The sequence below is a fragment of the Carcharodon carcharias genome, chromosome 11, assembly GCF_017639515.1.
Source record: "Carcharodon carcharias isolate sCarCar2 chromosome 11, sCarCar2.pri, whole genome shotgun sequence".
In the NCBI taxonomy this organism is placed as follows: Eukaryota; Metazoa; Chordata; class Chondrichthyes; order Lamniformes; family Lamnidae; genus Carcharodon; species Carcharodon carcharias.
The window spans coordinates 59,266,644-59,293,096 of NC_054477.1; the positions used below are offsets into that span (position 1 = coordinate 59,266,644).

The window sequence follows — 26,453 nt, forward strand, 5'->3', positions numbered from 1 at the left end:
TCGGGGTGGTGGGTCCTAAGGCAACTAAAAAGTCCAATGTCGGATCCGCACACTCTGCTATGGAGGAGCAGGTAGCGTCTGATGAAATGGGTGGGTGGAAAGCTTGTATTTTGGTATGCTTCTTCCACTGTTCGCACTTGGCCTCCACCAGGGTCTGCTGAAGATGCTTGAAATGGTTGGCACCTTCACGAATGCTTCTTCTCCAGCTTAAGCGATCTCAAGCAAGAGATTCCCACAGATCGGGAAGAATGTTGCATTTTTCAGAGATGTGATGAGGACATTCCTGAAACGTTTCCTCTGCCCTCCTGGTAACCGCTTGCTGTGACAAAGCTCAGAGCAGAGAGCAGTATTGCGTAGCAGCAGCAGGCTGGTAGAGGATCTTGTCTTCTGGCTGTTTAGCCTAAGGCCCATTCTTTCATACACCTCCAAGAATGTGTTGATGATAGTTTGGAGCTTGGCCTCTGAGTGTGCGCATACTCAAGCATTGTCAGCGTACTGCTGCTCGATGTCAGAGGTTGGGGTGATCTTGGTTCTGGACTGGAGGCGAAGAAAGTCGAATAATTTCCCACTTGTCCTGTAGAGTAGCTCCACTCCAGCGGGGAGCTTCATGGAGATGGGGTGGAGTGTTATGGCAAGGAAGATGGATAGAATTGAAGTAAACAAATAGCAAATGAGTAAACAGAAGACCCCAATAATGGCACAGAACTGTACATTTGTGAAGGCAGAGTGCTACAGCTGCAAGAAGGGACATCTTGCCAAGGCACGTTGTAAGGAGATAAACAGAGAAAATGCTGGCTGGAGGAAATAGCAGTCGCTGCATACGACTGTCAAACAGCATCAGGTCGATCAGAGCTCAAGGATGTCCAGCAGAATTTTGCAAGAATGAACATTTGAGACATTTGAGAGGCATCATGAACCAAGCAGTGTTGGGTAGAGCTCCAGTAGACATGGAGGTCGAAACTGTACATCAGTTAGCATGATTCCTGAATTGTATTGTAAAAAATTGAGTAAACATCAGCTGGCAAAATCTCAAATAGATTTTTGCAATTATGGAGGAGAGAAAATTTCCATAATTGGATAAGTGTCAGTTCTGGTCACATACAATGAGCAATGTGCAAAACTTCCCATCGTTGTGGTGAAAGGGAAAAATCAGCTTTATTAGGAATCAGCTTTATTGGTTAAAAGCACTTAAATTAAATTGGAACAAGCTTTTCCATGTTGAAGTGAAATTCACATCACAAGACAATCGGCAAGTACCCTAAGGTATTTAGTGAAACTGGCAAACCGAATCAAGGCTACAAGGTTAACGTATAGGTTCAGAGGTACACAAGGCCAATTCATTGCAGGCCGCATCCAATATCTTATACTCAAGAGAGAAGTAGAGCAAGAACTGAAAAGACTTGAAACTGAGAAAATGATCTCAAAAGTAGAACAGAGTAATTGGACTTCTCCCATAGTGGTAGTAAAGCTGTGTAAGAATATGTGGTGATTATAAGGTAACTCTAACATAATCCACGCGATACTTTGCCAAACGTGGAGGAACTGTTCACTATGTTGTCAGAAAGCCAGATATTTTGCAGTTAGAGCTGGCAAATGTCTATCTGCAAGTTGAGTTAGATGATATGTCTGTCAGTTTTGACCATAAATACACAGAAGAGTCTGTATCAATTTCATACGCTGCCATTTGGTGTTTCTTCAACCCCCAGAATTTATCAAAGGGTAATGAACCAAATTTTGCAATGAATTAAGGGAGTAGTGAGCTATTTGTATGACATACTTAATTTCAACTTCAAACCCATTATGACAGACTGAGACATGTGTTCAAATGTTTGGGAAAGTATGGAGTTCAGGTGAAAGGACACAAATGTGAAATGTTTCAAAAGTCTCTCGAGTACTTGGGTCACATGGTGGACAAAGATGGGATACATCCTACCAAGAGTAAGGTTCAAGCAGTAAGAAGTGCACCACACCTCAGAACATCTGAGTTCAGACCTTTTCTGGGCCTAGTGAATTAGTATGGTAAATACATACCAGATTTGGCAACCTTATTGATTTATTGCCTCTTGAGGAAAGGTCTTCTGTGGAATTGGACAAAAGAGGGTGATTAAGCATTCAATTTGTGAGAAAGTCAACTGGTAGATGGTACAATGCTTGCATGTTACAATGTTTCCAAAAAGATTGCTAGCATATGATGTCTCTCCATATGGAATAGGTGCTGTGAACCATCCTGTGTTGGATAATGGTCAGGAGGGATCGACTACATTTGCCTTACGCACCCTCGGTGTCAGGAGTGAAATTATGCTCAGAAAGAACATGAAGCATTATACTTGATTTTTTGAATAAGAAAATTGTATAGCTGTTGTTGCATGATCGAAACTGATCTCCAGCCACTATTTTGAACCCAAAGTGTCCAGTACCCACTATAGTTGCAGCCGAATGCAGAGACGGGCTTTAATTTTGTTTGCTTATAAGTATGGCATTAAGTACAGATGATAGGAAGATCATTGTAATGCCAATGTGATATCTAGATTACCGTCACTATCAGAGGTAGAATCCAGCAGGGAAGATGTATTTTTCTTTTTGAATGTAGATGAATTGCCAGTCACAGCAGATGAGATTGGGAGAATAACTCAGAGGGACTCCGTAATGGCCAGGGTATACGACTATATCACAAATGGGTGGTCAACACAGATACTGGATATAGGAGTCAGGCAATTTTTTATGCGTAAAAATTGGGTTGTCAATTGATAAAGATTGTCATGCTGGGAGCCAGAGTAATAATTCCTGAAAAATACAGGTCACAGTTTTTACTGACCTTTATGATCAACACTTAGGGATGAGCTTGACAAAGAGTCTAGCGAGAAGCTATCTTTGGTGCTTCGGGTCAGATAAAAACATAGAAATCACAGTGAAACAGTGTAGGGTATGCCAAGGATACACTACTTGACATCAGTATCTTTGTAACCATGGAAATGGCCAGCTAGAGTGTGGCTAGAGGCTGCACATAGATTTTGCAGAATTTGAAAGGCAGCAGCCATTCATTGTGATATATGGCCATTCAAAGTGGGTTGAGGGGTTCCAAATGAATCAAAAAACAACTGGCAAAGTTCTAGATATTTTGTGTAGCTTATTTGCTGTTTACGGGTTCCCGGGAGAAATTGTGTCTGACAACAGACCTCAGTTTTGTTCAGAAAGGTTTGCACAATTCACGAGAATTAATAGGGTTAAACACACTCGAGTTCAACCATATCTTCCAATGAAGCAGCAGAGCACACAGTGCAAATTGTTAAGCTTTCTCTTGTTTCTTTCAATTTGTATCTAGCATTTTATCAACATTAGTTTTCATTGGATCACAGGCTGGTGAATTTTCTGATTACTTATCATAATACACCTCACATGACTACTGGCAGAACACAGCTGAATTGTTTTCTTAGAAGACAGTCCAGAACAAGATTTTCATTGCTGAAGCTACATTTAGCACATTTAGTGGAAGGGAAACAATCAAGAAAGAGTCATGATGGGGGTAGGGTGCGGGAAAGAAGTCTGAATTTGAACCAGAAGGTTAAGGTGAAAGATCATCATCATAAGTGGTTGAAGCGGCTACCAAGAAGAGTTGTGAAAATATGTGGTCCTCACACATATTTTGTCAAAATGTTTGGTAGTGGAAAGGTTAGGTGTGTACATATAGATCATGTTTTACTTTCAGAGGTTCATGAAAAAGAAGCAGGTTGGGAAGAATCAAATGAGTCTGATGAATCAGATAGTTGGGATATGAATATCAATAGATACTCCAATGCAAGTTGTGCCTGAAACCAGTTCAGGTCCAAGTCAAACATGACTGAAGAAGTGGAAAATGCAATTGAAGATCATGGTCAAAATCAGCCAATGTTGCAGAAAACATCTCTTCAGACTCAGGCCAAAATGGGTCAAGGTCTTTCCCAAAGCTCTGAAAGTTTGAGTCAGAAGTCCTCTAAACCTGTGGTTAACTTTGATTTGTGAGTAAATGGAAAGCAAGAAATGTAAATAATTTGTGTGGAACTTGAACATTATGTAACTTTTTCATTCGGAGGGAGGATTGTAATAGCTTCCTCTTGTGACCATTTATGCATGTATGTATAACAAGCCAAACCAGATTAAAATAGTTTCACTTTTGTAGCAGACTCTGTGCCACACACAGACGCGCATGTACACACAGACTCGCATGTACACACAGACGCACACGTACACACAGATGCATGTGCTTTTGATTTGCAAAGACATCACAACATGCAGGAGAGGTTTTGACGTGGAATGGTGTCAATGTTACGAAAGTATAATAATTTTCATGATATTTTTCTGGTTTATTGTGAAGTAGGTTTATGGGGATAGGTATAGTTGGTTCTGTCTGTGTGTTTTAATTACATTTGGAGTCAGGTAGGCTGCAAGCTTAGAATTATCAGAAGAAGCTAGGCATAGAAATGTGTTTGAAATGCTAATAAGTAAACATGGATGCTGACTTAGCATGTAAGGTGTGAAGGGAATTTGCGTTTTTAGATAAGCAAAGGGATTGTTTGTATTTCAAAGGGATGTTAGTCTATTTACAATTAGCCAGATAAGAAAGGGTAAGGAGTGTGTTTATTTTCCCAAAGGTTACTGACAATATTGGCAACATGAAAGTTCTGGAACAGTGGAATTTACATATTAAAGGAGAATGGGCCTTGTTGAAGGCCATGTAAGATCTAACAGGTGCGTGCGAAGCAGCCCTGAAGAAGCCTCCAGCCATTTGTGCATAAGTCTGTTATGTCCAGTAACTAAAGTTGGAGAAAACCATTTGGAATTCCACTGTCCAGTGGGTACTGTGTTAACTTGCTGGTTTTGTTTTTAAATCTAAAATCTATTTTGGACTGTTGCCTCAAAGTGGGTGTGTAACTGGGAGTCAGGTTAATTAGGAATTTTAGGAGTTGTTGCAGTATTAAGTAATTGTAGTCTTATGTAGAACTATAGAAAAGTTACAGCATAGAAAGAGGCCATTCGGCCCACCTTGACCATGCCAGCCTGAGGATACCCAGGTGCCTTTTCTAATCCCACCTTCTTGCACCCGGCCCATAGCCCTGCAGCTTACAGCACTTTAGGTGCAGATCCAGGTACTTTTTAAAAGAGTTTAAAGTTTCTGCCTCTACCACCAACTTGGGCAGCGAATTCCAGACACCCACTACCCTTTGCATAAAAAAGTTCTTCCTCATGTTCCCCCCTACACCTTCTACCACTTATCCTGAATCTATGTCCCTGGTTCTAGAATTCTTCATCAAGGGAAACAATTTTATCCTGTCCACTCTATCTATTACCCTCATAATTTTGTACACCTCAATCAAGTCACCTCTCAGCCTTCTTCGTTCTAAGGAGAATAACCCCAACCTATCCAATCTCTCCTCGTAGCTACACTTTTCTAACCTTGGCAACATTCTTGAAAACCTCCTCTGCACTCTCTCCAGAGCTATTACGTCCTTCCTGTAATGTGGTGACCAGAACTGCACACAATACTCCAGTTGTGGCCTCACCAGTGTTTCATACAATTCCAACATTATATCCTTACTTTTATATTCTATACCTCTGCCAATGAAGGAGAGCATTCCATATGCCTTCTTTACAACCTTGTCTACTTGAACTGCTGCCTTCAGGGACCTGTGTACTTGTACGTCAAGATCTCTCATTTCATCTAACCCTCTTAGTATATTCCCATTTATTGTGTAATCCCTGTAACTGTTTGACCTCCGTAAATGTATTACCTCACATTTCTCTATGTTAAAATCCATCTGCCACTTTACCGTCCACTCCACCAACCCATCTATATTGCTTTGGAGATTACGGCTATCCTCTAAACTATCCACTACCTGGCCAATTGTTGTATCATCAGCAATTTTCCCATTCGTGCCCCCCATGTTCACGTCCAAATCGTTAATATATAACACAAACTGCAAGGGTCCCAACACCAAGCCCTGTGGAACACCACTTGAGACAACTTTCCATTTGCAAGGGCATCCATCAACCATTACCCTTTGTTTCCTGTTACAAAGCCAACCTTTTATCCAGTTTGCCACACTACCCTGAATCCCATGGGCTTTTACTTTCCTGACCAATCTGGCACGTGGGACCTTGTCAAATGCCTTTCTAAAATCTATGTACACAACATCCACTGCACTACCTTCATCAACCCTTCTTGTCACTTCCTCAAAGAATTCAATCAAATTGTGAGGCAAGACCTTCCTTTAACAAATCCATGCTGACTAGTTCATGCTTTTCCACATGACAGTTAATCCTATCTCTCAGGATTGATTCTACTAATTTGCTCACCACCGATGTGAGACTAACTGGCCTATAATTGTTTGGATCCTTTGATCCCTTTTTAAACAATGGAACTATGTTTGCATTTCTCCAGTCCTATGGTATCTCCCCTCTATCTAGTGAAGATTGGAAAATCATCTTCAGAGCATCTGCTATCTCCTCCCTGCCTTCCTTCAGCAGCCTCTTAAGCAATCCATCTGGCCCTGGTGACTTATCAACTTTCAAGGATTCCAGCCTTTCAAGTACTTCCTCTCTCTTTATGACTATATGTGCTTGAAATCTTTTGTTTTGTTAATAAATATTTTCGTTTAATTTTTAAAATCTCTAAAGTTCTTGGTGGACTCATTACTTTTGAATTCAGTGCATTCATCTTCTCGTAATAAATACAGATTGCAAAACTGTTGTGATTGCACAACTAAGTTTCCCTTGTGGATTTGGTCCATCTGGCACACATCATCTGCCACGTCATAACAGTCAGCTTTTGGGGGGCTCCAAAATCTGGAGGGAGGGGGGCAAGGGTGGTGGTGGTGGGGGGGGGGGGGGGTAACTGAAATCAGGGATGGGAGGAGATGGAGACTGGAGAATTGAGGGCTTAGAGAATAGAGGAGGGTCAGGAAAGATGAAAAAATGGAAGAGAACTCGACTAGAGAAGAGAAGCAGGGAAGGAGTTTGGAAATTGAGGTTCAAGGCACAGGTGGGAGGGGGTGTGGACCAGTAAGGGCAGTCATCATCATTCTTTGCTGAGCCAGGAACAGCAACAACATGGAGTGGAAGCAGCACTGAGAGAAGAGCAGCCAGTAAAGATGCAAGTAGAAGAACCCAGGGAGTGGGAGTAGAAAGATTTTTAAACTGAGGGCTGTTCGACTATAAGAAACTTAATCATATGTGGCTATTGGGGTAGGGATTAATATTTAATATGAAGTAGCATAAAAGGATCTAGGGGTTACAAGAGCACTGGCACCGAGGGCTAAATGTCCCATTGCTGTAATTTTTCAGAGTCCCCATGCTCATTGGTGGTTTCCTGGTTCTCATACAACAGCTGCTGCAATGAAGCCACAAGCAAAAATATTCAGGTATGAGGACCTAACCTTTGAGGCAAATTAAGTAACATTTGTAATGGTCATGTGATCATGTACCACATGGCAATGAAAAACAACAAACAGGAAATAGAACTGAAATCATGCTGGGAAAGCTCTAGAAATAATGACAATCCCAGGTGAAAGTAGGGGGAAAAATGGAATGCTGCAGAAGATGCAGCCAATCACGGGATATTTGGCTCATCTGGTTTATTGTACACACCATGATCACTTTGAAACCACCTCCAAAGAAAAGGCACTTGATCTAAGTCCCTTATGTTTCCTTAATTTACAGGTTTCACTGCATAAAGGTTATTTCCACTGTTAGCTAAGAGAACATGAATTCAGGATTTTTACTAGAAACAAAGGAGAAGCCTAGAAACAAAGGAGAAGCTGGAAGAAATATTTTCATGAAAAGGATTGTGACAATATGGATTGTATTATCATGATAAAGCATGGATATTGAAGCAAAGTTAGTTACAACTTTTAAGGGAGAATTGGATAAAAAGTTTGAGAATAAAATGAAAAAGGGAAAATAAGAGTAGATAGACTGATGTAAAGCTAGCACTGCAAAAGGCAAGTTGGGCCAAATCCCCTCCTTTTGTACTAACACTCATTCGACTTGTATTATTTAAATGCAATATGTGTAACATGACTGTGTGAAATTGCCAAACTGGTGATGGCTTGCAGATAAGCCAGCACTATCATTTTGTGTTAACAGCAGTTGCAATGATACTGCAACTTGACAGCAATAAAAGAGCTACTTTGAAAAATCAGAAACAGTAAATTTTGGTAGTAATTATTAACTAATGCAAAACAGATGATCCTTCACTGTAATTCAAAAGAATCATTTACACATTGCATGAAAGACTAGTATGCGATAATCGAGTCACCTACTTTGCTTACAACTCACCAGCTGCAGATACTCAAATGGTACAAATTATATCTGACTGTCTTTTTCTGGATTGTTTTCCACCCACATTCTCAGAGCATGGATTTCAGCCAATAAAATCAGTAACTGGAAACCAGTTCCTAGACAACTGTTCTGCTCCACAGAGATAATAGCGGTACAGTCCGTTCGCTGAATTAAAAAAAGACGAGAAAACCTGGTTCAACATGTCATTTAAAATAAAAAAACTGCCTCAGGCACCTGGGGCAAAACTTTTAGCTGGTGGGCAGGTGCACGCCCAACCCACTCGAGTGTGAAATGACCCGTGTTGACGTTGGCTGTGCGTGCTGATGTCAATGCGCAGTTGCACAATAGTTTGGTTGGCGGGCGCCCATCAACAATTAAAACAACTGTTAAGGCCATTAAACAATCAATTAATTTAAATTTTCTGCTGCCCGTCCAACTTTATGGTTGGCAGGCAGGCGAAAAGACCAAGTGGCCTTTGCATTCTTTTGGAAACCTCATCCACGGGCGGGATGAGGTTTCCAAAAGCAAATAAAAATAAAATAAAAGTTTTAAAATTTAATTAATAACATGTCCCTGCTTATGTGACAGAGTTCACATGAGGGGACATATTTCTATTTTCTTCATTTTTTTTTATAACTCATCTCCCTGAGACAGCTCTGTGCTTCAGGGAGATTATGAAGAGCGCACTTGCGCGCATGCATGAAGGTTGCGCTTGCCCTGCTCACCCTCCTCCTCCGGCCTGCACAGGCAGCGCTGAGTGCTGCTACTCATATTTCACACTGGGCGGGCCTTAATTTGCCCGCCAGCATGAAACCACCTTCCAGCCCCGATCGAGGGCAGCGGTTGGTTTCCCGACCGTCCCGCCAAGCCCACCCGACATGGATGAAATTCTGCCCCAGTAAAGCAAAGAGCAGGAAAAAGAATTACCTTTAGTTTGATGTTGTGCGTTGGAGATGTGATTTCTTTTATCTCAAATGGCATCTCAATGGATAAGTTAAGTGAGAAACCACTTCATGTAAATTAAAGGAGAACAGTGTTTACTAAATCTTTACCTTGGTACATTTACAATGCCTTTAAATTACAGTGGGCAGCAATCTCATATACAGAGATGTGATAATAATTAAAATATTATATAATTTTAAATTGAAGTTACTTCATCTCAGCCTATCTTTATCGATAAATCAAAATTAATAAGATAGCCATTCTGTGCTACTGCAAATTGATTTGCTACTTAATGATGGAAAACGTGCAATTTAGTTGACTTTGGCCCTAGGTATGGATCCACTTTGAAGAAACAGGTTTAATGTTTAAAAGGTTTGAAAGTGGTCAGGTAAACATCTTTTAAGTATTGTAATGTTAGAAAGGAGCTGTGTATTACAGAGCTATACCAACTAAGATAGCTCCAGATCCTCAGTTAGCTGACATTGGCTCGGGAGCTGGAAGGGCACTACAACTGGGTTTCAAGTTTTGGCCAGATGAGGGTAGAAATCAGGTAGAGGTTCTGATTGCTATTCTGTGCCTCTGTCAGGCTCTGGACATCAAATGAAGTTTAATTTGATTTGCACTCAAGAGAATATATAACAAGGCAAGGGAAGAAAAAAAATAGGAGGTGAAAGAAGAGCTGAGGGTAAAAGTCTGCTCTTCATTAATATATAAAGATCACTGGCATCTGGACATGGTAAGTAAACATGTGCAGTGCTTTGCTTTGCTTTCTCCTAATATGACAATCCAATAGACTGGCAGTACCATTCAATGGACTAGATTTTATGCTCCCCTGCCGGAGGGTTCAAAGGACTGGGACATTTGAAATCCACTGGGTGGCCCTCCCACCGCTCAGCTGTCTACCTCAATCTGTCTGAAATTTTACAGTGGGGGGCGGGGGAGGGGCAGGGTAGAGGCATCGGGCAGCCCTTGGGCCTACTGAGGTAGTATTTAACCCATAGTGGGTGGGGGGGAGGCCCACACCATCCGCTAATCACAGCATATTTAGCTGCACAGGCTGATGGGGGGCCTCTTGGGCCATTGGAGGCAACACTCCCCCAAAGATTATCAACTCCCCCTATAATCCTGCACCCTAGCCTTTTGAACATAGCCCCCCAACCCCATTCACACCCTCACCTGCTTGGCCAAGACCCCCTACACCTGAGTCACTTATCAGTCTGGGCTCTTCAACACTGGGGACAGCCTGTAGTCCCAGCAGTGGCTAATGGTGGTGCTAATGGGACTACAAAGCTTCCAGCTATCCAATTGGCTGGCAGGTAAGGTTAGATTCCTCCTGAGAATGGGGCGGGAGTCTTGCCTTCAATCAATTAACGTTGCTGCCAGTGTTAAGTTGCTGCGGAGCAGCCATCAGGATTCATAGGTGGGCTCTCCACCGACCTTTTAGTCAGGGGGTGGAAGCCACAGCACCCTGTAAAATCCAGCCCAATGTTACCAGCAGCATCAGGGTGGTATTAGTGGGAATACAAACACCTTCTTTGTAACATCACAGTGTACTAAATTGCAAAATAAAGACCAGGGCCTAGCTCATTATTGTCCAAATACACATTAATATATTAGAAACAGAGTAACTTTTGAGTAGATGATCACTATTGATCAATCTAATCCTTGAACTTTAATCTTGGCCTGTCACAGTTAGTGTTCAAATTTAAGTTGTGAATACATGACCGCCTTAAGGATTTTGTCAGCCATACATACTATACATGTCCACTCTGTGTGAGCTAGGCTTTGATGAGGAGGGTTTCAATTCCAAACATTTCTGCTCTTTGAAGTACCTCAGTGTTGAGCACTTTATCTTCTCATTTGATGCCCATATTGTTCCACATGTGATGCAATCGGAACATGTCCAACTGCTTAATATGTCTGGGGTAGGTAGTCCATGCCTCACAGACATAGGAGGGTAAGTAATTCCACAGCTTTGTACACATCAAGTTTTGTTGCAAGTCTCATACCTCCTTTCCTCTACAGTCTCTTGCATAAACGGGTAAATACTGAGCTTGCTTTAGCAATTCTATTAGTCACCTCACTTACAATGCAAACATTTCTGGAGACTATACTTCTGAGATAGTTGTTTCAGGTTGAAGAGATTACTGTCTGTTTTGAATTGGATGTATATTCCATCAACATTTCCATCAAATGCTCCAGAAAGCAGGGTGGCAAAGAATTTACTGAAGACCACAAGGGCCATGGCATACCCCTGCTTCACACTTCTTGTTACATCAAAGAGGTTAATGTATTCACCAGTCAGTGACTCTGGCCATCATTCCATTGTGAAACTGCTGTATCAGATGTTCAGCTCTATCAGATCGTCCAAGTTCGACTAAGACTTTCCACAAGGTGCCTCTATTTACTGTGTCAAACAAAGGCTTAGTAGAATCCCATCCAAATTCGCTATACCCATGAACATCATAAAGACCTATATTAAGTCACCTCTAATACTTATTTCTTCCCTAAAGACAAAAGTCTCAGGATAGATAAATTTTCCTCAAACTCAACCCCTACGTTCATGAATCATGCTTGGAGACTTCCTCTGTGGAGAAAGATTGAACATTTTTCTTGCAATATGAAAACCAAAAGAATATATATATACTACAGATGAGACCACATCAAGTTCATTTTCAACCTAAATTCCTTACACTTAAAAAATTCACACATTTGCAGCTCTAGTTTTACATCCCAACATTTTGTTTTCTTTAATGCCAGTGAACATGGATTGACAGTTTCATAGGAACAGGAATAGACTACTAGGCTCCTGAGACTGTTCTGCCAAAGAAATAATGGCTGATCTGCAGCTGAAAACCACATACCCACCTTTGTCCCTTATCTCTTAACATGTTCAGCTAACAAACATCTATCAGTCTCATTCTTAAAATTAACAACTGACCTGACATCAATTACAATTTGTGGAAGAGATTTACAAACTTCTAACACCCTTTATCTGAAGAAGTGTTCACCAATTTCCTGAAAGGGCTGCCGCTAATTTTCTGTCTAGTCCTAGATTCCTGAACTCACGGAAAACGTGTCTTCCAATCTAACCTATTTGCTTCAAAACTTACATTTATGGAACTGCACTGGCAAGGTTTCCATTCTGACCCCTCAGCATGCACTAACACCCCGTTGTTTATTTTCTAGCCATGTATAAATATGGTTTAATTTTTTGCTAACCATCTATGCATGTCACAGTGGGGAGCATCTTGGGAATAGCAGTTAAGATTAGTTATAGAGTAGAACAAGCAGCAATCTAGAATAAAAATACTTGACTGGAGGAGGGCTAATTTCAGCAAATTACGGAGTGATTTGGCCTGGGTAAATTGGAGTCAAAGACTGGCAGGCAGAAATGTAAAAGAGCTATTTAGACAGGAGATAGTTTGGTTATAATCTAGATACGTTTTTGCAAGAGTGAAAGGGAGGGCAATCAAAGCCAGAGTTCCCTGGATGACACAGGACGTAGAGGCTAGAGTGAAGCAGAAGAGAACAGGGGCATATGCCAGATGTTAGCTTGATAAGACAAGGGAGAATCAGGCTGAGTGGAAAAGGAAATAACGGCAAAGAGGCCGTACATGGGTAGCCTGCCAGTTAACATAAGAAAGGAATTTAAAAGTCTCCTATAGGCATACTAACAGTGAAAGGTTTTGCCAAAGGACCAATGGGGCTGATAATGAAAATGGAGATCTATTGGCGGAGGTTGAAGGCATAGCTGGGATGCAAATGAGTATTTTACATGTGTTAAAAAAAGGAAGAGGAATTGTTTACTCTTGCTTTGACCAAGCCCTCTCCCTTGGTAAACATTCTGACACCTCAGCATGCACAACCATCCCGTTGTTTATTTTCCAGCCATGTATAAATATGGTTTAATTTTAACAAGGAGGCTACATCCTATGTTGCTGAGGGAAGCAAGAATACGAACTGCACAGTTGCTGGCCACAACACTCAAATGCTTAACTACATCCTTGTTCAAAGAGAGGGAAGGATCAATCTGCTAAAGGTCAGTTTAATGTCAGTGCTGGGGAAACTTTTAGAAACAATAATTCTGATGAAAATAAACAGCCACTTGGACTAACAAAGGGAATGGCAGCATGAATCTGTTAGGGGAAAATTGCGTTTGGCTAACTTGATTAAGATTTTTCTTTTGGTGACAGGGTGTACAGTTAATATTGTATATGAGCTCTCAATAAGGGTTTGATAAAGTACCACATTATAGACCCATGTGATAAAAGAGGCAGCAGCAGCATGCATACACAATTGGCTAAGGAGCAGAAAACAATTGTGGTAAATGGCTTTTTTTTGGACTGGAGGGAGGTATACAATGATGTTCCCCACTGTTCAGTCCTACGACCACAGCTATTTTTAATGACTTGGACTTGGGGGGGTATAGGGTAGAATTTCAAACCAAATTTGGAAGCATAGTTAACAGTGAGGAAGATGGTAATTGGCTTCAAGAAGATGTAGAATGGACAGGTTGAATAGACAGACATATGGCAGATAAAATTCAATGTGAAAAAGTGTGAGGAGAAACCATTCAGGCCAAATGGTACAAATTTAAAGTAGGTGCAAGATCGGAGAGACTTTGGTGTGTTTGTGCACAAATCTTTGAAGGTGGCAGGACTGTTTGGCATAATAGTTAATAATGTTTAAGGGGCCCTAGGCTTTATACTAGAGGCATAGAGAACAAAAGCCAGGCAGTTATTCTAAACCTATATAAAGCACTATCTCAACACCTGCATTACAGCCAATTCTGGGCCCCAAACTTTAGGAAGGAGACAGTAAACAGAGTACAGAAGAGATTTACTAGAATGTTCCAGAAATATGCATATACTGGAGAAGCTGAGGTTGTTCTCCTTAGAGCAGAAAAGGCTAAGAGGAGATTTACCTCTGGCATTTAAAATCATGAAGGTTTAGCTACAGTAGGTAAAGAAAAAGGGTAGATAACCAGAGAGTACTTTTGAAAGAGAATTGACAAAGGAACTAAAAGGTGGCTTGAGGGAACTTTGTTTTTTTACACAACCAGTGTTAGCATTAGAATGCACTGCCAAATGGGGTGGTAGAAACTGATTCAATAGTAGCTTTTGTAGCTTTATCTGGTACAACTGTGTAATTTTGGACAACCGGATATCAGACATGCATGGAAATCCATTACCATACTTGTGTATTCTGAAAACCAATCTTCTGAAAAATCTACCCAGGAGCAGAGTTTCTATGTACCTGACATGGAGTGAATACTTTCCATTGTCGGGGAATAGGCTACTTACTCAGGTCCAGTGAGCAGATCGGCAACAGCCAGTGCTTAGGGATCCCCAACCATGTGCAGGGATACATTCGGAGCAAGGCCAGACGAGGTCATGCAACTTACCAGCATAAAGTTATGATAAGTTCCCTATTGCTTGTCCAGATATTGAGACTCTGACATGCAGAATTATCTGTAGCTGAATTAGAAGAACTGTAACCCTTCATGACATGTATACCTATCCAGCTCAAATTCCTAAGCTAGACAGGCTAATCAATTATCAGCAATGCCCAACAGCTCTGCAGGTCTGCTTGGCTCAGGCATGAGATTATTGAATCTGCTACATTTCCTTCTTCATCTTCAAGCACTTTGAGTTCATTAACCCCAGAGAGACCTGACTCACCTTCTCACAAGGGGATAATCATGCGAACTACAACCAATGATTGGGTGTCCAGTACAGTATGTTGCTTAACAGAGCACTCATAGTTCTGCTTCATGCACTTTATTCCAGTCATCAGACACATGGTTCTGCAGGTGGTTGTAGTGAAACATTTACTGATGTGCTAAAGACTCACTCAAAGGAAACTTTATCTTGTCAGACTTGATATTTCCTTCCCCTACATTTTCTCTGTTTTATCTCCTGAAAACGGTAAGTTACGCTGTGATCATGTTTATAAGGGCTCAGTAATCTTTAATGGCCATGCTTCATGCATGAGCTTGGACAATGAGAGCAGGCATTCTAATGAACCACACATGACTTTGGAGCTGGCGGTGGGGGGAATGGAAGGGAAGAAAGAGGGTGAGCATCACAGCTGAACCTGATGCTATCCTCAGTCAATGTTGACATACGTGCACTTTCCAGCAAGAGTCACTAGATAGTGATCAGGAGTAACAAAAGTCCTGACAGCGTGTTCCCTGTCTCAGTCCACTAAACTTATGGCTGTTCATTCTATGTCAGTGATTGGTTAGGGTTCCTCTGTAGGTGCCTGAAATTGCTTTAGTCCCTTTGCATATGCAAATTCCAGGATTAACACGCATTTCATGCTTAGTTTGCAAAGTTTGATCATGATTGACTTCATCATGCCTTAAAGCGATCACTAGAGGCTGTGCATGAAAGGCAAGTTTTAAGTTGTTTGACTTTTTTGTGGAGACATGAGGAGCAACAGTTCTCCTTTTGGCTCTAAATTAACTCTGTGGGTCAATGCCAGTCACCTCTCCTTTTCCCACCCTGCCCCACACCCTTCCACAACATGTTCATCCTCCTCCCTACTTCCTGAAATTTTGCTGAGGAGCTTGGCTAGTATCCTAGCCAGCTGGATTTGCTTATCCATTGAGACTAATGAGTTGCCTCTAGGGCATTCTCCAGCATCAGAAACTCATCAGCAATAAACATATAAGGTTGATGGTCCAAACTGCCATGATCCCGCTGCCAACCTCATTAAGCACATGCAGTGCGCGCTGCACCAGGATCAAACCCTGATACGGGTGCAATCCAATTTCTAGGCCAGTGTATTTAACAATTTGTGAACAATTAATATTTTCATAATGACTACTAAGGTTACCAAAATCCATGATGATGGACTTACCCAGGTGGTTCCTGTTTTCTCACATCAATTTTTTCAGAGATTCCTGGAAAACAGTTTTCAAAACTATATTAGCACCTATCTCCATTCAGAAGCTTTATTTAAAAACTATTTTATATTTGATGCTCTTCCTCTCTTTCAGTTCCACCCAAACTATGAGCCGTACTCTGGATGAGAAGGTAGGCAGCTATCCTGTTCCCATGCCTTAGCTAGTGCCATTATTGAACTGGATCTCTGTGCTTCCTGGCAGCACAACTAAGATAAGGACCTTATGGTGCAAGGAACCATTTGCATGTACATGCAACTTTCCATTCTGTCACACATTAAAGCTCCAATGTAAACTTTGCATTTGGAAATTTATTTTCCAGTACATGCTCCCATTTATAGGTTTGTGAATTGTTTCTATGAAAGATAACCTGAAGCCCTTAATTATCTCATGCAAAAAGGGATTTCTAAGGTTAGACATATTAAAGAGTCAACACATTAAGGAATACGTTTTCAGTCAGATTCTTTTCTGCCATGTTTCTAATTTTGTTCAGCTATTTTCTGATTTCTGTCCTATCCTCTTTCTGAGGTTCAGATGGTTTGATATCATCTGAATAAATGATCAGAGCTGTAACCTTCAGGTTGGACTAACTCACCTCCAAACGCTTTTCTTAATCCAAGTTGGATTAGTCTGCCAACATGAATTGCATCATGCACTGGTGATAATTATAGCAGGACAGTACAAACTAGTGCCATGCTGAATTTGCATGATGTGGGAGCTTTTGAAAACAAGGAATGTCAAACACAACTGTGCTGCGAGAACCTTCTCCAGGTGGACTCACTCAAAATTTAAGCTACTGATTTTAAGTAAAAGTTAGAGACATTCTGCACTATACACAAAGAAGAAATCATACACTGCATATTGCATGTCGTGGTCCCCCCTATGCTGGAACAGTGAAACAAAGAATAAGAAGTGTGAGAAGAAAGACTTTAGATAGAGACAGTGCAGGAAACTTCTGGAACTTGAAGTTTTTTGAGGTGCTGAATACTATGATGCACACAATAAATGCAAGTTGGGGCAGGGGGGTGAAAAGTTTGGGAGAAAACCAGAAGCAATGATTATTGTGGAGCTGGGAGTTGTTGAGAAGAGATCATGGTGGCAAGAAGTCATAGTGTCGAGAGAGATCCAGAGGTAGTTTTACGAAATTCAATCATTTGAGGATAGATAGGCTATATTTGCATCTGTGATTGGGAGTCCCAAGTAGACTGCTGCCTTTCAGTGTGATGGAGCAGGAGATAATAGACTGGGTGGAGAAAATATTGGAACAGGAGAATAAACAGCCTGAAGTAATGTTTCACATTGGAACCAATGACATAGTGGAAGAGAAGGGTGGGGATCTTACATAATTAACAACAACAGTTTATATTTAGATAGTACCTTAATGAAATATCACAATTGGTGTTTCACTGGAGTATAATAAACCAAGATATGACACCGATCCACATAGCAATACTAGGTAAGATGACCCAAATATTGGTCAAAGAGGCAAGTTTTTTTTAAGGAGTGTCTAAAGGAGGAAAGCGAGGTAGGGAGACAAAGAGGTGTAGGGAGCATATCCTAGAGCTTGGGTCCTAGGCAGCTGAAGGCATAGTCTCCAATGTTGGAGTAATTGGGGATGCACAAGAGGCCAATGGACGTCTCAAAGTGCTTTACAGCCAATCAAGTGCTTTTGAAGTATAATCACTGATGTAATGTAGGACACGCGGCAACCAATTTGTGCTCAGCAAACTCCCACAAACAGTAATGCAGTAATGACTAGGTAATTAGAGGAGTAAAGGTATCTTGGAGGATTGTGGGACTGGAGGAGATTATAGAGATAGTGAGGAGTGAGGACATGGAGGGATTTGAAAACAAGAATGAGAATGATTGAAGTTTATGTAGATATGCACAAGGTTAAAAAACAGGATTAGTAATAATTTCAAGATTGTTCCCAGTCACATGGTAGGCCAGTTAACGTGAAAGAGAATAGACACAGGCTTGAAGGTGTACAGGGAGGGTTTCAGATTCTTAAAGACCTAATTCTGGGGTTTCATCTTAGAATAATGAAGAGTATTTAAACTAGAAAGAGAAAATCTGATGCAATATAAGAACAAAATATGTTGTAAGTAGTCAGTAGGCCAGACAACATCTGTGGCAATAGAAAGAGTTATGTTTGGGGTTAATAACCTATCGATAGAACTGGAAAAAGTTAGAGATGTAATGGATTTTAAACAAGTACAGAAGTAGGGAAGTGGAGAGGTAGGAGAAAAGAACAAAAAGGTCAGTGATTGGCAGGAGAGGTTAAACGGTTAAAGGGATAATGGTTCAAGGTGAAAGGAGATGATCAGGAGGCAAATAAAGAGCCCAGAGTAATGGTAAATGAGAACAGGGGAAAAATCACCAACAGCTGCCATCCAAAAAAAGATGGAGCTGAGGTAATGATCTGAAGTTGTTGAACCCAGTTTTCAGTCCAGATGGCTGTAGGGTGGCTAACTGAAAGATGAGATGCCGTTCTATAACTTACACTGAACTTCATTGGAACGGTCTAGGGGGCCAGGGCAGAGTAGTCAGTTTGAAAAGAAAAGATAAAAAGGATGTGCATTTATAAGTGTCTTTCAAGACCACAGGGCATTTCAAAATGCTTTATAGCCAACTAAGTACTTCTGAAGTGTAGTCACTGTTGTAGGAAATGTGGTAGCAATTTGTGTGCAGCAAATTCCCACAAACCGCATTGTGATAATGACCAGGTAATCTGTTTGTTTGTGACTTATCACCCCACCAGCCTCCGCATTCAAAGGATCATCCTCCGCCATTTCCGCCAACTCCAGTATGATGCCGCCACCAAACACATCTTCCCTTCACCCCCCTGGCGGCATTCCGCAGGGATCGTTCCCTCCGGGATACCCTGGTCCGCTCCTCCATCACCCCCTACACCTAAATCCCCTCCTACGGCACCTTCCCATGCAACCGCAGAAGGTGCAACACCTGCCCCTTTTACTTCACCCCTCCTCAACGTCCAAGGGCCCAAACACTCTTTTCAAGTGAAGCAGCATTTCACTTGCACTTCCCTCAATTTAGTCTACTGCATTCGCTGCTCCCAGTGCAGTTTCCTCTACATTGGAGAGATCAAACGCAGATTAGGTAACCGCTTTGCGAACACCTTCGGTCTGCCCGCAAGCATGACCCAGACCTCCCTGTTCCTTGCCATTTCAATACACCACCCTGCTCTCACGCCCACATGTCTGTCCTTGGCCTACTGCAATGTTCCAGTGAAGCTCAAGGCAAACTGGAGGAACAGCACCTCATCTTCTGACTAGGCACTTTACAGCCTTCCAGACTGAATATTGAGTTCAACAACTTTAGATCATGAACTCTCTCCTCCTTCCGCACCCATTTTCCGATCCCCCTTTTTTCCAATAATTTATATAGATTTTTCTTTTCCCACCTATTTCCATTATTTTTAAATGTATTTCCATCCATGGTTTTATCTCTACCTTTTAGCCTATTTCAAACCCCTCCCCCCACCCCCACTAGGGCTATCTGTAACTTGCTCGTCCTGCTTTTTACCCTTAATGTCACCTATTAGCACATTTCTTAGCTAATATCACCACCATCAACAATTCTTTATCCTTTTGTCTATGACATCTTTTGGCAATCTCCACCTATCACTGGCCCTCTATCCAACTCTACCTGTCCCACTTAAACCAGCTTATATTTCACCTCTTTTCTATTTTTCTTTAATTTTGTTGAAGAGTCATATGGACTCGAAACATTAACTGTATTCTTCTCTGCAGATGCTGTCAGATCTGCTGAGATTTTCCAGGTATTTTTATTTTTGTTTTTGTTTTGGATTTCCAGCATCTGCAGTTTTTTTGCTTTTATGTTTGTTTCTGATGTTGATTAGCCAGTACACCAGGTATAATATCCTGTTCTTCTTTAAAATCGTGCCAACGGATCTTTTATATCCACTCAAGCAGGCAGAAGGGGCCTGGGTTTAATGTTTCATCCGAAAGATGGCACCTCCGACAGCATAGCACTCCCTCGGTACTGCTCTGACGTGTCTGCATAGATTTTGTGCTCAAGTACTGGAATGGGACTTGAAGTTGAAACCTTGTGGCTCAGAAGTGAGCGTGCTACCAACTGACCCATGGCTGACATATCGGGAGTGGTGTGGAAAATTAAAATAGCAAGCACCCAGGAGCTTGGGGTCAAACTTGTGGACTGAACGGAGGTGGTCTGCAAAGCAGTCAATGCACATTTGATATTCCCAAAAAATATATTGTTATTAGTACAATTAAGTCACTGTTTCACCTGGATGGAGTTTCAGGGCCCTGGATGATGGGAAAGCTGGAGGTAAAAAAAGTGTTGCATCTCCTGCATTGGAGTGGACTGGGGTTTGTGGAGTTAGCAGTCCCTTCAGAATGTTGAAAGGGGAGGGGGAAATGCATTTAGTGGTGGCATCACAGTGGGGGTGGTAGACAAAGCAGAGGATTATCTGTTGAATGTGGTGCTGATGGGTGAAAGGTGAGGACAAGGGAAACCCTATTGTGGGTCTGGAAGGGATGGGGGAAGGGGTGAGTGTAGAAGCATGGGAAACAACGTGGACTAGGTTGGGGGTCTCAGCTAAAGGAAAAGCAAGAAACATCAGAAGCATTGGTATGGAATGTGGAATTGTTAAAACAAATGCAACAGAGACGGGGAAACTTGGGAGAATGGAATAGAGTTCTTACAGGAAGCCAAGTGGGCGGAAATGTAATCAAAGCAGATAAGATCAATGGGCTTATAGTGAATCAAAAGCAAAATAACGCAGATGCTGGAAATCTGAAATCTGAAATAAAAACAGAAAATATTGGAAATACTCAGCAAGTCTGACAGTGTCTGTGTAGCGAGAAACATAGTTAATGTTTCAGGTCAAGGACCTTTCTTCAGAACTGAAGCAATGTGAACCCTGTTTCTCTCTCCACAGATATTGCCAGTTTTATAGTGAATATTAGTTAATAGCCTATCTGTAGAAATGGAAACAGAGAAGTTGAGGAAAGGGAGAGTCAAATATGGTCCCTGTCAAGATTAACGAAGGATAGAAATTGAAAGAAAAGTTGATGAAATGTTCCAGTTCAAGCAGAAAATTGCACTGATACAGTTTCAATATACCAGAAAAAGAAGTGAGGGAGGGGACTGAGTAGGACAGAGGAATGTGACTGAATAGATTGCTCTACAGAGAGCTGTCTTGGACTTGATGGTTTGAATGGCCTCTTTCTGTGTTCTAATGACTCCATGGAATAAAGAATGTTACACATATACCACAAAAAGATAGGCATAAAAAGGACCCATACATGTTCCTACAAAAACACCTTTTATTTGGGGGAATAAGTGGATTCAAAGGAGAAGCAATTTGATGTAAGACCAAAGCCAACCAGGCCGAAGAGGATGGTGGTAGATGGGTACAGGCAAAATACTGTAGATGCTGGAAATCTGAAACAAAAACAAAAAATGCCGGAAAAACTCAGCAGGTCTGACAGCATCTGTGGAGAGAAAGACAGAGTTAATGTTTCGAGTCTGTATGACTCTTCTTCAGAGCCAAAGGGAAGTAGAAATGTGGTGAAACATATACTGTTTAAGAGGGGATGGAACAGGTGAAGCTGGATAGAAGATCAGCAATAGGTGGAGGCAAAGGAGAGATTGCAAAAGATGTCATGAACAAAAGGACAAAGGGGTGTTAATAGCGGTGGTACTGGCTAAAGGAGGTGCTAATGGTGACATTAAGAGTGCAAAGCAGAATGTGATAATGACAGGACCAGGGTAAACACTCTGGAAAGTGACAGTAGGGGGTGGGGTGGGGGGAGGGGACAGTGGTGGGAAAAAATATCGAAAACAGGTTAAAAGCTGGGGATAAAAATGAATAAAAATGGAAATAAATTTAAATAATAATAACAATGAAAAAAATTAAATAAAATTTAAAATAAAAATAAATATAGAAAAAAGGGGTGGGGACAGAAGGAGAGTTCACGGTCTGAAGTTGTTGAACTCAATGTTAAGTCCGGAAGGCTGTAAAGTGCCTAACTGGAAGATGAGGTGCTGTTCTTCCAGTTTGCGTTGAGCTTCACTGGAACATTGCAGCAGGCCAAGGACAGACATGTGGGGCATGTGAGCAAGATGGTGTGTTGGAATGGCAAGCGACAGGGAGGTTTGGGTAATGCTTGTGGACAGACTGAAGGTGTTCCACAAAGCAGTCACCCAGTCTGCATTTGGTCTCTCCAATGTAGAGCAGATCGTATTGGGAGCAGCGAATGCAGTAGACCAAGTTGAGGGCAGTGCAATGAAGCGCCGCTTCACTTGAAAGGAGTGTTTGGGCCCTTGGAAGGTGAGGAGGGGTAAGTAAAGGGGCAGGTGTTGTGCCTACTGCGATTGCATGGGAAGGTGCCGTGGGAGGGGGCTTGAGGTGTAGGGGGTGATGGAGGAGTGGACCAGGGTGTCCCGGAGGGAACGATCCCTGCTGAATGCCGCCAGCGGGGGCGAAGGGAAGATGTGTTTGGTGATGGCATCATGCTGGAGCTGGCGAAAATGGCGGAGGATGATCCTTTGAATGCGGAGGCTGGTGGGGTGAAAAGTGAGGACAAGGGGAGCTCTCTTGTGGTTCTGGCCTTCTATCCAGCTTCACTTGTTCCACCCCCTTAAACTGTATATATTTCACCACATCTCTACTTCCCTTTAGCTCTGAAGAAGAGTCATACAGAGTCAAAACATTAACTGTGGTGGTAAATGGGGACTGGCAAGGCCTCCATTCACATGAGAAGCAGAGAACCTTTAGGCAATCCTGGTGGGGGATGGAGGTGTTGAGGGATTGAGCATCCAGGGTGAAAAGGAGGCAGGGTCAAGTAACTTGAAACTGTTAAAATGGCAGAGGATGTCAGATGGGTCACACATAGGTGGGAAGAGATTGGACAAGGAGAGAAAACAAGAGTCAAGTTATGAAGAAAAGCAGTTCTGTGGGATAAAAAGAGGCTGAAATGATGGGTCGACTCGGGTAGTCCTATTTGTAGATCTTGGAAAAGTGGTAGAAGCAAGCTGTGGGGGTTAGGAGACTATAAAATTGGAGGCCATGAAGGGGAGATCTCCACAGAAGATGAGGTTATCGACAGTTTTGAAACTATGGCTTGATGGAAGGAGGTGGTGTCAGAGTGTTAGCATTCAGCCCAGGTTGAGCTCAGTTTGCCAAACAATAATAGTGCCATCCCTGTCATCATATTTAATGACAATGTTAAAGCTAGACTTGACAGAACAAATGCCACAACTTCAGAGTAAGATAGCTTAGAACGAGTGAGAGGAGCAGAGAAATTGAGATGGCCATATCACTCAGGTAGTTCTCAATGAAAAGATTTAGACAGAATAAGAAGCCAGAAGGAGGGGCAATCAGTTTTATATTCCAGAAAGCAGTTAGTGAAGGATAGAACTAGAGCCAATCTTTTACACACTTTTATAAGCATTTATTTATAGAGTTAAACATTACAAACATGCACTGTCTAACCCAACAACCACCGTTTCAGTTTCTATTTATTTATAGGGACATAGACCATTCCTCAGTTAATGCACACGATCTGCATACAATTAATATATAATTAACAATCAGGTAGAACAAAAATTCTGCAGATGGAAGGAAGGGCACACTGTGCAGGGGACTGATTCCTGGCCACAGAGGCAAAGGTGACAGAAGGGCTCAGCACATGGCAGGTTTGAAATTCATTGTGGTTGGGGACATAAGGGGTTAAATCTGTAACCTTTGCTGATTGTTCAGAATCAGAGAGAGAAAGGTCAGAGGGAACAGTGAAAACACGGCAAGGGGTGAGATTAGAAGAAGAGATAGGGTCAGAGGAAAGTTAAGGGATCAAGGATCCAGAGGGATGTTAGTAACCAAGGGCGCAATCTTCCATTCTGAAGTCCAAGTTAGGTGGTGGGTGCAGAAGTCAGAGTGATTTCTATGGAGCAGAGGGGGTGCGATCTTGCGCTGGTGAGCTCATTATCTATGCATCTGTGTGGAGCATGGTGAATCTTGTGGCGGGAGTGGACAGGAAGTCATCGTCCCTGTCGTTGCTTCATGGGGTTGAAGGTCCGGGTGCCAATTAGAACTTAAGAACATAAGAAATAGGAACAGGAGTAGACCATTCGGCCCTCAAGCCTGCTCCGCCATTCAATAAGATCATGACTGATCTTCTTGTGTTTCGATTCCCACATTCCCATCTAACCCCGATAACCTTTGATTCCCTTGCCTAACAAGAATCTATCTACTTCTGCCTTAAAAATATTCAATGAACGTGCCTCCAACACCTGCTGAAGCAGAAAATTTCAAAGTTGCACAACCCTCAGAGAAAATAAATTTTCCTCATCCCTGTCCTAAAAGGGCAACCCCTAATTTTAAAATACTGCCCCATAGTTCTGGGCTCACCTACAAGAAGAAACATCCTTTCCACTTCCACCTTGTCAAGGCCATTCAGGATCTTGTATACTTCAATCAAATCACCCCTTACTCTTCTAAACTCAAGTGAAAATAAGCCCAGTCTGTCCAACCTTTCCTCATAAGGCAACCCTCTCATTCCAGGTATCAATCTAGACAACCTCCTTTGAACCACCTCCAACGCATTTACATCCTTCCTTAAATAAGGAGACCAAAACTGCACACAATATTCAAGGTGCGGTCTCACCAATGCTCTGTATAACTGAAGCATAACATCCTTACTTTTATGTTTAATCTCTCTCGTAATAAATTTTAAAGGGCACTATCCCTCCCCAGACAACCTACACCATCTCTTCCATCTTTGCCTTTTCTGCTAAGCCCGCCTCCCTTTCTCTCTCCTTTGGTCATCCTTCACTGTCACCACCCTGTCTGAAGCATAGACTTGTAATCCTTGACACCCAAAAGGAAGAAAAAAACCTTTTGATAAAGCGCAGATGAAACAAAAGATGAAATGGAAACGTGTAGCCACACAGTTCCAAGATAGAATGAGTCAGTGCTGCTTAAGACAGAGATCTGGAGGGTGTATGTGGCATTTTATGGGATTGAACATTGATCTCGGGATGTGGTGAGAGCAATGTTTCAAGGAAATATCTGAAGAAAATCTTATAGCAATCTCAAATACTAAGCAGAACTGAAACTTGGGTGAAATGTAACTTAGGGCTGAGAGCACAGAATGGTCATGCAAAAATAGTAAGCTAACGGAGTGAGGGCATCGTGAACATGTGAAAATTCAAGAATTCGATGCAAGGAGGAAGGAGTTTTTTACTACCTCTTGTAGGTGGTAAGGCTTTTTTTTGCTCCTAAGCTAAGAAACTAACTTGCTATTACTTTACTGAATTCGTAATTTAAACTAAATAAACCAACAAATAAGCAAAACTAAAATAATCAATTCAATTTTAAAAAATAATTAATTAAATAAGGTTAGATAGACATATCAGGGCTGCTAGTGTGCCGTAACTGCAGCATGTGGGAGTCTGTGGAGTGCATTTCAGTCCAAGACAATTGTATCTGTGGTAAGTGTCTGCAACTTGAAAGACTTGAGCTCAGAGTTGTTGAGTTGAGGACAAAGAACATAAGAACTCAAGAAATTGGAGCAGGAGTAGACCATATGGCCCATCAAGCATACTTGAGCATTTAATAAGATCATGGTGGATATTGGGCTTCAACTCCACTTGCCAGGGAGATGGTGATGTAGTGGTAATGTCACTGGACTAGTAATCCAGAAGTCCAGGCTAATGATCTGTGGTTGTGGGTTCAAATTACACCACTGCAGCTGGTGAAACTTAAATACAGTTAATTTTTTTAAAAACTGGAATTGAAAACTAGTCCCAGTAATTGAGACCATGAAACTATCAGTAATTGTTGTAAAAATCCATCTGGTTTACTAATGCCCTTTAGGGAAGGAAACCTGCCATCCTTATCTCATCTGGCCTACATGTGACTTCAGACTCCCAGCAAGTGGTCAACTCTTAACTGCCCCCTGAAATTGCCTAGCAAGGTACTCAGTTCAAGGGCAGTTAGGGATGGGCAATAAATGCTGGCCTTGCTAATAACGTCCATATCCCATGAAAGAATAAATTAAAAATACAACTTTCCTGCCCCCTCCCCATATCCCTTGATTCCCTCAGAGATCAAAAGTCTATCCAATCCAGCCTTACATGTGTTCAATGATGGAGCATCCATAACTCTCTGGGGTAAACAGTTCCAAAGATTCACAACCCTTTGAATTAAGTAATTTCCTCTCATCTCAATCCTAAATGAGTGGCCCCTTACCCTGAGACTGTGCCCCCATATTTTAGA

General features: G+C 41.8%; 1 protein-coding gene across 8 annotated transcripts in view; it reads right to left on the bottom strand.

Annotated features, from left to right (window-relative positions):
* The window catches only part of LOC121284472 (protein mono-ADP-ribosyltransferase PARP4-like), a 148,472-nt gene that overhangs the window by 47,026 nt on the left and 74,993 nt on the right, over positions 1 to 26,453 (bottom strand). For 7 of the 8 annotated variants that reach the window (XR_005944482.1, XM_041199971.1, XM_041199970.1 and 4 more), the window contains 3 exons: positions 16,123 to 16,165; positions 9,241 to 9,322; positions 8,311 to 8,478 (listed from right to left, as the gene is read on the bottom strand). The gene's annotated coding sequence lies outside the window, so the exon portion shown is untranslated. Of the gene's footprint in view, positions 1 to 8,310; positions 8,479 to 9,240; positions 9,323 to 16,122; positions 16,166 to 21,495; positions 21,534 to 26,453 lie in introns of those variants that run through there. The other variant, XM_041199975.1, reaches the window with a different exon arrangement.